Below are 13,154 nucleotides of genomic sequence, written 5' to 3' on the forward strand. Positions count from 1 at the left end.
CTGGTCCCTTGGCTGTGGTGCTCCAAATGAGTTATCCCACCCCATTCCCATTTTACTGTGTATGTGCATAAACACCCCTTTGGCCCCGTACTCTTCTCTCACACAGGCTTTCTACAAGCTYTTCTCTTTGATCAAACACTTTTAAGTGCAGAGAATGGCAAACTAGTATAAAAGTCAGTGTAAAAAGATTCAAAGCAAATAGCTGGGCTAAACASTCCCTTCTAGGCCATGTTTCTTGCTCACTTCTGATACCATGGCACAAAGGACAGTGAGTGAAGCTGGCCTGTTTGGCTTCTTCCTCCGCCTCAGGAATTAGCTGTTTTCCTGTTCTYAATATAAGCAAGCTGGAATACAAATTAGTGGTTCAGGTTCATGTCCATTTATGTGGAGGGCAGTCAAAACACTAAACAAACCTCAGCATGGAAAGACCATCACAGAGACTGTGCGGTGGTGGCTTTAAATACCCTAAATTCGACTCTAATTCTCTGTGGCTGCAGTTAAAGTGAGAAAGGGCTGTTAGAGGCACTCTTACATTCCCTGATAAAGCAAATGTTTACCAGACACAGGAACCAGTCTTCCTCTTGTCCTCTTTAGATTAAATTGCCTGATAGAGCAGAAGACAGTTAACTCTCTGTGCTACAACCCAGACAGAAAGCTCTTGACAAAATTAAATTACTTAAACCACTGCAGAGAAAAACGCTTGATCATTTCATGTGTATGGGAGGCACAAATCTCAAATTGCATGTTTGGCAACATATGAGGGCTATATACATATATAGCCAGTTGATGTTGTTATTTTCATTAAATGAGGTCTCTTCTTCTCTCTATTTTTGATGCTGTTCTCCAGGGAGATTAATTTGTATGAAAGTAAAGCGCTAATTGCACAAAACAAGCTGGGGTACTGAAGGAGCATAATTAAATTAAAAAAAAAAAAAAAAAAAAAAAAAAAAAAAAACACAAAATAAAAAAAAAAAATAATTAAATTAAAAAAAAAAAAAAAAGTGGTGTTAATACAATTGTGATGCTAATTAAATAAAATTGGTGACAAGTGTCTAAGGCAGACCAAGTGTAAGGAGAAAATCTGACAAAATGACCAATTTAAAAATTCTCGCAGATATCACAGTTCACTGGTAACTGAGCTGAATTAAAAGTAATTGTACACAAAGTGCTGCACGAGCGCCTGATCTTGCTCTCAGCAAAGTGGGACTTTTGCCAATTCAGACTCTAATGTTCCATAAATTGCTGATAGGAAAGTGATAGGCTTATTTTATTYCTGCTTGTGTTTAAGTGGGGACTAATTCAGGGCTGGTCAAATGGACCTGGGCAACAGCTCCCTCAGCAACATTTGTGCCTGCAGTGTGCTGACCATTCCCTGCTTCCATGGGAATTGCTGGTGGCCCATGTGCTGAGGGGACCTGGAGAGAGCATGGAGCGGGCTGTGTCAGTGGCACACTATGTCTTTGTCCTCACCAGCCACCAGCTCTCTAGACCTTCACAGACCAGGGGTGAATGATTAGATTCCCTTCTCCGCCCTCCAGGGAGCAGGGGGGGGGGCCTTAATCAGCATCCTGGCTTGACTCCCTTCCTCTTTGGCATTTATTAGTGGCTCAGATGAATTATACGCTGCCTGCTGCAGCCCCCGCTTCCTCTCCAAACTTGGCTGTCCCCAGCATTTTTCTGTTCACTGCCCTCTGATCTGGTTCCCACCTTCTCCATAAGGTCACTCCCACTACCCAGCTGCCCTAGGGACACTCTGCCAGCAACACCTGCCACCCTGGAACCCCGATTTCCAGCCTTGGTGCCCGTGGGGAGCCCTGGAAAGAGCCCTGATAGCCTTCAGCCATCCTGGGGCACTGGAAAGCTGCTTCTCACGTACTCTGATTTTCCTCACAATTTGTGCCGATGGAGGAAACCTCCCAGTCCTCCTTCCACCCACAAACCAACAACTTCAAGCCCTTTCTAGCCTGTGTGGTCCTGAAACAAATAAAAAGGTCCTTTCAGATGCGAAACAAGGCAGTCTTGTCTGCCTGAGTCAGCAGCCTAAAACAATAGCTTTGAGCACTCACCTCACAGCAATTTCTACCCTCTCTGGGGTCACGTTATAATACAGCAGACCCTCAGCTGTGGTTTTAAAAATGCTTCGGCTTGTTTTGGAAACTGCCTCGAACAACTTCAATGAAGTGAAGTCTTTGCAGGAYGCAGAGGCATTTTGTCATTTTGGGATTAACATGAAAGTTTAGATGATGAAAAAAGGTGAGACAAAAACCTTAGACAAACTTCCATAACTAACCCCTTGATTCTCTATTTTCAGTTTATTTTCCAAAGGTGAAGACTTACCCCAGAGCTGAAAACTAGGTGGACATCTGAGTAGGAGACACTGCAAAAAATAAGGTGATGTGAGCCTGAAGCTTACTTCACTTGAATCTCTAGTGCAAAAATGTATTAACTCTCACTGTTACCAGAGCAAGGTTCCTTTGAGGAGTAGTGTTCCAGGTTCGCTAGGGAAGGAGCTGAAGAAAAAAATGACCAGCATATTAATAAAAAAGCAGTAGCAGGAGTTTACTTCTCAAAGCCCTCAATTCCAATAATTTCACATATCAGCTCTAATTTAATTTTTTTTTCTAAATATAGAGTTTTCTAAATAGTGAGATAAATCAAGCTGCCAGCAGTTCAGCAGATGTTAGCTAATCATTTTCTGGGGATACTTTACCATTTAAACAAATACTTCCCTGAGACTGATCACTGATGCATTGCTTTCATCACTCCAGCGACTMAACTCGCTAGATGTGGGGTAGGGTGGCAGCAGCTTTCCCATCAATATGCCTTAGGCCTGGTCGAGACAGATCATCTASACTGACAAAAGGAGAGAATTTATGGTGTTCTTTCCAATTAAATCTTCAGTGTCTCTGCTAAGATGGCCTGGGTTGCCAGTGGTGTTTTTAAAAGTGCAAACAGCTGCTGCCTAAAAGGTCTAACAGCCAACTCATTGCCATGAAATAAGTGTAGTGACTATGCTTGATAAGGTCCAGGTTCAGAGCAATAACCTCAGCAGTGAAAGGCTCTCCAGGCTATTTCCATCTCCCCTGTATTCCTCTTTCCTTACTCGCCCTGCTCTGTCTTTGCTCCTGCTCCCCCACCAGGGAGGATATGGGATTTTTCAGCACAAATTTACTGATAAATGAAATTCACCACCACTGTGTCTTTTCCCTAGGGATGGGACAGAAAGCAGGAGCCTTTGCTGGTGATGCTGGGGCCATCCAGTCTGGGATTTGCTTTTGCCCATGGCACGGAAATGCACATCTGCACAAAACACTGCCAGCTCTTCAGTCTGGGCTGCACTGAGTGTGTGACCCAGGAGGGTCCTTGCTGTCCAGAGAAGCCTGAGTGGTCTGGTTTGGGTGTGCTGGCAGTGCAGGGAGTATTTCCTACTAGYTGGTGTGATGTCACGAGATGTCTGCCATGTGGGAACATGCCATTTCCTGACTTTCAGGGTCATTGCATATGGCTAGTTAGAGGAAGATCCTGTTCAGAAGTGGGACAGGCAAGTAAAGAAGTAGCCAAACTTAATAAATAAAGAAGTAAATTTATATAAAAACACTGGCAATGTGCCTGCTGCCAGGCCGGAAAACTGCTCTCTAACAGCCTGTATGTGCCACATGGGCTCTTTCCAAACACTGCAGTGTAAAGTGTGCTCAGCAGTGACTCAWAAGGAAGCTGTCTGGCAGGTATATTCTCCATGGTCTTTTCCATCCCTGGCCTTTCTGCTCAGCCTGCCAGCCCCCAAGTCAACAGGGAAGGGACCATGCCAATAGCAAAGGGCTGCMTCTTAAATTTGACTGAATCTGCTTCATAAAACACCCCCATGGCTGATAGATATCCTGAAGCTCCAAAATGTGCCTAACCCTGCTGGGCAGCGAGATGCCCTGTGAGGGATGGTGGTTGAAGCCCAGGGAGGCTGCTTGGATCACACATGTGCGTGCATGCACAGAGTTGTGTCATCCCCTTGCTTTTCTCACTTGGATGAAACTTTATTCCACAGGGCCTAAAGGGCCTAAATTCGGTGATCTAATGTCTTGAGTCTTTCTTTTGTCTCYGCAGGACATGAGCTGCTTCAAAAGAGCTTTGGTAAATTGCCCCAGCCAGTCATTAGTGCTGCACATCCACATTGTCTCCAGGAGCTGCATCCCTGGCTGCCTGGGGAGGTGGCAGTGCAGTGCAGCAGGAACACGTGTGCAGGGGCACGCTCTCCCTGTCTGGTGCTGGCAGGACTGGGCCCCTGGCTGCACTACAAAGTTCCTCTGCTTCCCAGGGCCCCCAGGGAATAAGACACCTGTCTGGAACAAGAAGAGACTGGAAAGATGCTGGTCACAATCGCTCCTTCCTCACTGACAGTGGCAGTCCACCCAGCTCAGTGTCCCGTCTCTGCATGGCTCACAGCTAGGGGACTTGGCCAGCAGATCCTGTCCTTTGTGCACAGTTTTAACTCAGTGGCCAGCAATTTGTGACTCAAGGACTGCTTACCGAGGACCAACATAATCATGACTCTCAACCTGCCATGGCTGCCTTTGCTATGGATTTCCCTGGCTGCCTTTTGAGCCCCTGCAACCACTGGTGCCCACAGCATCCCCTGACAGGSTGTTTCCCTGCTCCAGCATTAATGGATGCTCTGCGTGTCCTTGATTGCCCAATGTGTGTTAGTGCTACATCCATCCTCTGGAGAAGATTCCAGACATCCAAAGTGATGCTACAGAGGAGACAAAGGAAAAATCCTGGCTCGCTTGCCTGCCCCTCCTCAGCTAACACCAAACAAAAGAGCCTGGGATGGCGCACCTGCAGGAGAACGCACAGAGAGATTCTGGGCACAGGAGAGGTACATAACACGAGGGCAGAAATTGGGATAATCCATGGGCTGCATTTCTGCTCAGAAGATGTGCAGGCATCTCAGACAGGGGCACTCTGGGAGGCGTCAAGTCATGTCAGGAGTGAATAGGTTCACTTTATGCCATGYGTCATGAAGTCTGCTTCCCCAAAAAATGAAGAAAAAGGRRAAAAAAAAAGAAAGAATAAAGAGAATATTAGTTGCAAGAATCCACTCTGAGTTGATGAGTGGCCCTTTGATGATGGCATGCCCTCCACCACTTACAAACCATGCTGCAGCCACTGCCACATGTTGTACCCCAATGAAAGAAGAAGTCTTCTTCCCAGAGGGGCTTGTTCTGCCACTCTAGCCTGCTTTGTTTTCCCTTCCCTTGCTTGCTACAAGCCTACCAGCGCTTGCTGCTCGTGCTGAGTGACAGACAGCACTGATGGCAGCAGCTTCTGCGGCAGCAGGACATGCAGAGCGCGGCGTTCTGGCACACTGAGTTTTGTGAGACGGCAGGCAAAGGGGGCATGGGATCTGCTTAGCAGAGATACTGCATTTTGGAATCGAGGGCCCTGTCTTAAAATGAGGATCAGAAAAAGCAAACTGAGGAAAGGCATGCTATAGCCACAGGGGCTGTTTTTTTGTGGGGACGAGGAGAGGGGACTCAAATCCRGGATACCTATATCCCTTCCATCATGCTATTCCTGGGCCAGCTGTGCCACTGACTCACTGTGTGTCCTTRGCTGAGCTGCCCAAGCCCTCGTGCCCCATTCTCCTTGCCCCTRTTTGTCCGTCCTCTGGCAGGAGTTSTGCTTGCAGGCATGGACTTACCCAGCTCAGAGGCCTCCATTCATCCCTGTCTTTTTCTCTCCTGCTGTGGTGTTGACAACTCATATATTCCCAGCATTGCTCTGCGGTTTCTCTCCAGCCTTGGGAGCCCCTGTGCCAAATTCTGCTGATCAGCCTCCTGACCAGCTACATCTGGTGTATCCAAAGCCAGCCAGAGGCTTTGGAGCGTGTTCTCCTCTGTGACGGCTGCCTCTCGCTTGTTGCAGCACGCAGCTTGGGCTGAGCCTTGATCCATGCTTACATTCCACTCCACGCCTGCATTCCGTGCCCAGCGAGCAAAYTGACCCTGATCAGCCCTTTAATGGAGGGGTTTACAGCGCTCTCTGCCCACCCCTGCCACAGCAAAGACTCCCTGAAATGGGAGGGTACATAGAGAGCTTCCTTTGCAGGCTTCTGGYTCGTCCTGAATGCAGTGTGGCAAATTGGGGAATTGCTCTGGGAACGTTAAAACTGAACTGGGTATATCCATGTCAGATTACAAAGCCTGGGTTAAGCACAGGCCTTCTCTGCCTCCTCTCTTTGTTTTTTGACTCTGTGCTCATCTAAACTCTATGGCAAACAGCCAGAGAAATTCCTGCACCTGTCCCAGAGCCCACAGTGATGGTCATGACATTTTGGTGATTATAAACTGGGCAGAGCATGCTAGGGCAAAGGGGTGGCCTCCTGACCTGCTTTCCTAGACTGGGCTGGTGGTAATTAAGCAACAGATGAGGTGCCTGGGACTTTGATCACCCATTAATGATCTTGGTGTGGGTCAGCTGGAACGGAGGCTGTAATGTTTTAAAAAAAAGCTCCTTAGGAGTTGTTTCAGGAASGAGAATGTAGGGATTGCAGAGGTGGACATGATGCTGAGTGATTTAACAGGAGGTTTGGACTTGCATAGTAGAAAAAAAGTTTTCAGTKCCTCAGAAGTATTTCAGTGTCATGACGGAATGGCAGTACATAAATAGGTATTGGTACATTGTTGCTGTTTAAATAGGTTTATTTCTTGATCTGCTGAAAGCCAAGACTATGAATTGCTTCARTTTTACTGTATTTCTGAGACCAGCTGTAATCCCTCCTGTGTATAATAYTGAATTTCAGGGGGTAAAAACCTTTTTAAGTAACTGGAGGGTTGGTTCTTGTCCTGGGAGCCCAGGACTGTGGGGCAGTCCTCTTTCCATGGCAGGGTCTGCAGGCAGAGAGCAGTGTGCTGAGGGTCCCAGGAAGGATGCTGTGTGGAGGCTATCCAGGGAAGCCAGAAACACCTGGACGTGCTGAATGAAGCACAGCAGCCCTAGCAGGGCTCTGGAACTTGTAAATCACTTCTGTGGCAGTAATGCCATCCCTGCTCATGTGCACACTGTTCCTTATGTATATAGGCACTTGGCATGCATCTAAAGGAATATTTATTTTTTTTTATGTGTTGACTCTCTGGAGAGTTGTACCTGGAGCTGAGTAGAGGAAAAACTGAGGAAACAGCATATCCCTCCTCACACCTCAGAGTCYTGCACTCCCCAGCCCAACAACCCACCCATTTACCAGACTCAGTTGCTATTAAATGAAGAGGGCAGAACAGCTGCAGTGAATTAATTGGTAACTTCCAGAGCTGGGTTATTACCTGCAAAGCCTTAGAATAGTCCCACACAGCTCTGTGAGCACAAGCAGACCAGTGTTATCTGTTCCAAAGGGGAAAGCTGGCACAGATGCCTGGCCTGCTATTTCTGCAGCTCTTGAAGATGCAGAAGAGAGAAATATCCTGATGCAATGTCTTTCACGAATGCCCTGGGGTCCTGTGGGGACTAGCACACTTCTGGCATGGGACTGGTGGGATGCAGCTGCCCTGAAGTGAGCTGAGCTGGAGCTGCTGAAACCCTGCATTGCCATGGAGGGCTACAGTCATTTGTGAGCTCTTAAAGTTCTGGTTGCTGATTTTAGTTGCTGGCASTGCAGAGTAGGGTCAGTCTAGTTTGGAGGGTCATATTCCATAGCCAGCTCTCACTGTAATGCATTAGAAGTGCAAAAGGAGCCCTGATTTAAAAACAAACAAGCAAAACCACTGTCAGTGAGGGTTATTTGGTCCAAGTGTTCTTAATTGTTAAAAATCTGATTGATCTTAAAGAACTGGAGTGACATCTGGAGATGATTCCCTTTCCTTTCCTTTCCTTTCCTTTCCTACATAACAGAAGTGTGCCAAGTTCATCAAATGTGGATGTACCAGCTATTCACGTGTCAGTAATTCTGACAAAACCTGGGAAGAAAGAGAGTAAGTGATGTACATGATAAACTTGCCTGGAAATCATAATATATTTCTTTAAATATGCCAAATAAAGGGAMTTTATCCTCACCTTTGAGTATCTTAAGAGTACCCAAAGAAATGTCTGGCAGTCTACAGGACCCTYATCAGTCAATGAGACTTGGGAGTTTAAACCTCTTAAGATCTCTTGATGGCTTCTCATATTTTTCTTATGAACTGCTACTGCAAAAATAATTTTGGAAGGGTTTGGAGACTTACATATTCTCTTTGGTTTCAGTTTTAGGAGYCATAATTACTACTTTGGCCTGCACTGCTACTTACTCAGTTTTCTGTGTGAAGTCACAGCCTAGCTCTGGAATGGGCTGGAACTCATTAAATCTGAGCAGGATGTTCAGTTCTGTAGATTCCATTTGAAAATCAGTTGATGATTCTCATATATTATTACAAATTTACAGTTGTCCCTGGTTGATAATTATGTTCTAAGTCTGTCCCTCAAATTAATCTGTGTGCATACTTTAAACAGTTCTGCCGTGGCTTTGGTTTAAGTAAATTACTTACAGGAATGACACATTTGTTACTAATCCTCCAGCCTCTCATAGCCAAATTTTGTAATTCTCTTCTAGACTGGTAATCCTTTCTTATGCAAGCAGACCTACCAACTTCATATTTATTCACCTAGCTCAGACCACCACTTAAACATATGTTAATTGTAAACATGTTTGGGTCCTATTGACTTCTGTGAGGCTTAAGTTCTGTCTTGAATAGGCAYTCTCTTCCAAACTGGAGCCAGAAAATTAAATTTGTCCCTCTGTATAAAAGATCAATTCAACTGTTAYGCCTCCAATAGAAAGCCAAAAGTTCTGTTGGATTAAGGCAGGATRTACACTTAAAGTGTAATAGCTGTTGCTGAAAACCTTGTCAAGTAAACATCTATTCTAGAAGGAGCATTCACATTCAGAGAGGTTAAGGGATAATTATTTTTAATACCATCTCTGTATAGATACACAATGYATCTTAACTATATCTGGAAGTTCATATTTTGATTTGTGTGATTATTTAGTGAAAAAACTGAAGTGATGTACAACTGGGATGGCACTAAGGAATGTGGAGGATTTGGATTTTAAGGCTAACTGATGCAATGCTTTTATTAAGTAAAATAAAATAATTGTATATATTTTATTTGGAGTGAGTYTCCACTACACATTATCAATTATCAATTCCCGATGCAAGTCACTGCAGTGGAGCTGCTGGCCTGACAATTTTCACAGAAGAAGGAATAGAAAGAGGACCAAGTTCTGGCTGCCCATTCRCATGGACACATGCCGCAAATTCAGAGGGAGCAGCATGGTTTCCCTTTCCTTTTGGCTCTGTTTKGGTCTGACACAGGAAGCAGAGATGGGCAAAGACCAATGTGGGTGCGTGCCTTTGCCTGCTTTCCTCAGTGTGTGTCTTGTGCAAGACAAGTGAGCTGTAAGCCAGGGGGAAGCCTGGGGGAGGGAGGCAGCTCACCAGGCCAGCACTTGTCCCATCTTCTCTTCATGTTAGGGCCATGCAGCACACGATCCACACGCTTCTGTTTCCATCCAACTCAGTGCTGCCATGGCATGAACAGCTCTGCCCACACCCCAAGTACGGTCACAGCCCTGGCTACTGAGGGCTCCTGGGGAGCTGGTGTGAGCTGGAAGGCTCTCTTTGCAATAGACAACGTGTGCTCAGYGAGGAGGACAGCTCTTGTTGATGTGCTGCTGCACTCAGGGTGCTGGACAGACAGATTTTTATCAGTGTACAAAATGGGAATGAGAAACTTTAAGTAGGAAAACTGGTTCACTGCAAGCAATAGTTCCAAGGGACCGTACATCTGGCACAAAATACGTGGGAAGGAAATCTTATAGTCTCTTTACAGTTCTTCAGAAGGAGTAAAGGAAAGGTTAACCTTTAAAAACATTTTCACCGATTACTTGGCTTTCCCATGACATCAGTGCTCTCAGTTTCTRTAGTCCTTTGAAGAACAACATTGTTAATAACGAACCTCATGTCTTTCATATAATACTGAATTTTCCTTTGAGCCTTCAAGGAAAATCACAATTTCCCCTGTGCAAAGCCTCACTTGAAATTTGGAGTCTGAAATATTACATTTAGRATACTGTGCAGGAGTCCTGGGAGAGCAAAAAGTATTTGCAAGACACTTGGCATTAGTYGTATGATAACATTTTAACTGTGCACCAGCACTGCAGATTTATTCACACGTGTGATGCTTGTCACAGGCACAAAGTGAGGGATGTGCCGGAATATTCGGGTGTACTGTTTTTAATGCACAAGCAGAAAGCATGCATCTAGGCTGTATGACAGATTCCCATAGTTCAGAGGTGCTGAGAAAGGGRATATTTGCACACAAATTTGCCCTTCTTCTGGCAGCATGCTTTTTGATGTTGGTTGTATTAAGTCACTTTGAAAACATCCAGACGTTAGAAATACTTGCTCGAGTAACTGCAGAATAATGTTGCACTGTGCCAGAATAACCTTGATAAGAGAGGAAGGGYCATATCTGTAGCAGGACAGCACGCTCCTTACTTATGAATGGGCTTGGATCTAGGGGTATCCAGTAAATGCTGAGATGTGGATGGKGACTAAACTTAGAGAATCCAGGAGTGCTTGAGATGCACCTGAAAGAGCCTGGTGAGTACCAGGTGTAGAGCCTCTATAGGCCCTAAGGGCTGGCTTGTCACAGAAGTGGCCTTGTGAGGATGTGAGGAGAGATTGGCCGTTTCCTTAAGTCAGCCAATGCTCTTCCTTGCTAATCCACTGGCGTGCTCTATACTCTGAGCATGCAAAGATACTGAACAAATGTGGTTGCAAACCTCTCAGATCTGTGTTCCAATTGGTGGTTTTGTTTTTTTTTTTTTTTTACGCTAGCAGTTTGTCTTTTTTTTTGCTTGTGTGATTTTTCTTGTATTTTTCTGTCATGGGTTGATTTTTTTTTCCCCTGTGTGCACTTTGAGGCTTCTGTTTAACGCTCTCAAAGAGCAAACAAAGGAATTGAATACACTTGCTGATGTTCCCCATTTCATGGCCTGTTGATAACTACAGGATAACACTCTCCATTGGATTCTTCATTTAAAAAAAAAAGTAAGAGGAAGAAGAAAAGAGCCTTTGTCAGTCTGGATAGCACTATTTACTGTTTTACCAACAAGTTACAGTGAGAACATCAGCTTCCTGTCCTTTCATTGAAGCCCATTGATCTTTCTCCCTAGTAAACAGAGCTGCTGTAGCTTTTGTTTGACTTGTGCTCCCCATTTGTGTGGTGCATTTCAGGGATGAAAAGTGCTGTTGTGGCTGTTCTGCAGACGGGGACCTGGGACAATGGCAGTGGGACAATGAGTGAGATGTGTGGTGGCTGTTAGAGAGGGACACTGGGTGGTTGGGCCACCACCATAAATGTGGTGGTCTATGGGGAAAGGCTACGGCTGAGCAGCCTGGATAGGAACAGCAGTGGGATTTCAGGCTGGGCATTGCCCACATCTGCCTTTCACTCAGCCCTGGACAGGGCAGGGCAGGTTGGAGGATTCATGGCAGMACCTGCTTGTTCCAGTGAGAAACACACTCTCAACAGTGGCCACGAGGCAGGAAGGATGTGGCAACAGACCTGAGATCTCACTCTGGCTTTCTTCCTCATTCAGTTACTGGACACTTCCAATGAAAAATACTGTGATTAAGGTCTTCTGGCTGGGGGAGTGTGCTGGAGCTGCAGGACCAGCTTATGGTCCTTTAGGAGTACCCAGACTATTGAAGCCCCTCTGGTGTGAGAAGCTGAGTGTGGGGGAAGACCTTTCTGTGTGGGTGAGGTACCAGCTATAGGGAAGGACTGAGGATGGACTGGCAGAACTTGTGCCAGGGCAGCAGCTGGGGCTGTAGGATGAGAACTCTGCAAAGGAATAAGCCTTTATTGTTTTCCCCTTGTTTTTCTTCCACTCACTGAAGCGGGTGATGCTTTAGGAAACAGAGCAGAGAAGTAGAGGTCTGGGGTTTCCCTTGATGACAGTAAGAGGGTTCAAAGAGGTGTGACTGCTGGCAGAAAGCAAATGTRTATTTTTTCTGATCTGAAGTGGCAAGAAATAAAAAGTTTACTTGCCCTCTCCTGCCTTTCAAGCTTTTATTTGTTGATTTTCATCGTATGCAAGTAGTTTTCTTGGCCATTCTGTCTCTGGAATTTGGTAAACTTAAGTAAAAGAGAAATAATATAGCAACTCTCAAGAAAATATTTTCTGTGAAAGCTCAAATCCACTGAAATGGAGTTTTGTTCATTTTTCTTTTGTTGTTTTGATTCAACAGCAAAACTTGATTTCAGTGGGTTTCTGGCCTTTCTTAATTGCCCCTTACCCATCTTGCTGTGATGTCCAGGAGGCCTGGCTACCAGCCATAACTTTRTGATGACAGGCATACATTTATGGATATTCACGTTTACACTTCCCAGTTTGGTGCTTTTACTAATACCCAAGCAGAAAMACTGTTTATCAGTTATGCTCTGAGTGTGGGTTGTGCTACCTTTTTTTMAAAAATGTGTGAAAAAACTGAAGTAGTTGCAAGGATGCATCTTTGCTGACACAAGTATCTCTGCAGATGCTGCTGAGCTGCATCAATGGATTTGCATCATTCCTGTTACCATAAAGAAACTTAAGGCAAAAATTGCAATGGTGTGAGTTTGAACAACTTCTTTTTCTTCTKTTTTTCMCTTTTACARCTGTTGATGAACTTCTTCCTTCTCAGGCACAGTCTTTGCATGTGATTGGCCAATTCATTTTTCCTGTAACTTGCAGCAGGAAACATTTGGAACATAATTGGTCTAGACTGTTTCCTAGTCCGATAACTTATTTTCATGCAGAGTATGCAAAAYGTGGGAAATCTCTGAACAGATTTGAATAAAACTGGATTGCTCATCATCTACAGTGTCAAACAGGGTTAAAATGTCGTGGTGACTAAAATCTTGTGTGTCAAAATAATTTTTCGAAAAGGRAAATCTTAAATCTTCAGAGATTTGACACAGCTCTGTCACAGGATAACCCTCTCTTCACTGAGATGTAGCTTTCATTTTGGGCAGTGTCCAGCTGACCAAGATAGTTTTTGTGAGAAGTTTTACGATGCTTATGAAATGTTATGTTGTAGCATAAAATTGATTTTAAAACCAGAGACTGTACAATTTAATAAATA

Source organism: Malurus melanocephalus, unplaced genomic scaffold (assembly GCF_030028575.1).
Source record: "Malurus melanocephalus ecotype Western Australia unplaced genomic scaffold, MMel_1.1 scaffold_51, whole genome shotgun sequence".
Classification (NCBI taxonomy): Eukaryota; Metazoa; Chordata; class Aves; order Passeriformes; family Maluridae; genus Malurus; species Malurus melanocephalus.